Raw genomic sequence first — 1,234 nt, forward strand, 5'->3', positions numbered from 1 at the left:
CGCCCTGCCACCGGGCCTCTTCCCGCCTCCTCCGGGCCGGAAAGCCTTCCGCGTCCCTCGCGGGCTGCCGGGCTGATCTGTGACGCCGCACAACCCGTCCGCAGGACAGTGGACTCACTCGGCTGGAGGTTTCGGTACCTCTGGGCGATGCTTGATGGTTTCTGGGCCATCCTCAGCTCTGCCCTTCTGTGTCCAAGCGCCCATCACCACCTGTGATCTTCCCTGACTGGCTTGTGCTGTTCTCCAGCATCCCGAAGAGTGTTACAAGGAGACACGTTATACGAGCCAAGCTCCAAGCTAAAATAACTGACGTAGCTAAAATAGCTGTGTAGAACCTATTGCCACGATCTGTTGCCAACACCTCCCTGCTGTCTGCACCATGCCAGTGGCCCTTTCTCTCCCATCACACCTCCATTCCAGTTCTCCTGGGCAGGGCTCACTTGCTTGTGAAGCACATCTCACTGACATCCCACTGCTGAGCAGCCACTAGCTAGCTTCAGGTCTTGACTGGGCTTCTCTCTTGTTCCTATCTGCAAGAACCAAGGAGCCAAGTTACACCTTTGGACTTCTACAGTGTGCCAGGTGCTTAGAAGAGGGGGCCTTGCACTTGTGCGGGCTTTCCATATCCTGTGGTGGAGCTGGGTGATGCTGGAACCTGAAGGTGAGTGCAGGGCTGTGACAGGCATGAGAGGACTGTGTTTGGAACTAGTCCCAGCTCATAGGATGAGAAAAACGAGGTAGTAGAAGATGGTACACTGAACTTTGTCCAAAACATGCTGGATGGAGCACAGACCCAAATGGATCCTGTGCTTGGGGTGGGGTGTCCTTCCCATAACCACCCATGGGTGAATTGGCACTACTAAGTGCCTCTCAAATGCTTGGAAAAGCAGAAGTTTGCCTTGTTGGTGGGGCAAAACCCCTGGAGGTCTCATCCTTGTGCTCCCACCCCAGCAAAGCGCAGCCAGCATTGCCCTGGTGCACACTCAATCGATGCAAACTGGTTTGGGCTTCTGGCTCTGCTGCGGGGGATGTGCAGGAAACAGAAGGGCCAGGAGACCTAGAAAAACCCAGGAGCACTGTCACGTGAATGCTTTAAAGCAGTGGAGATTGTGAACAGCAATGGCAACTTCTGGGAAAAGCGAGATGGTGGACAAGGCATCCTGATAGGTGTTTCTGAAAACTTTTCCCAAACCTGTGGCAATCTTTGTCGGTGAAAACAGTGCCATGTTTTTTT

This window comes from Meleagris gallopavo, chromosome 4 (assembly GCF_000146605.3).
Source record: "Meleagris gallopavo isolate NT-WF06-2002-E0010 breed Aviagen turkey brand Nicholas breeding stock chromosome 4, Turkey_5.1, whole genome shotgun sequence".
Classification (NCBI taxonomy): domain Eukaryota; kingdom Metazoa; phylum Chordata; class Aves; order Galliformes; family Phasianidae; genus Meleagris; species Meleagris gallopavo.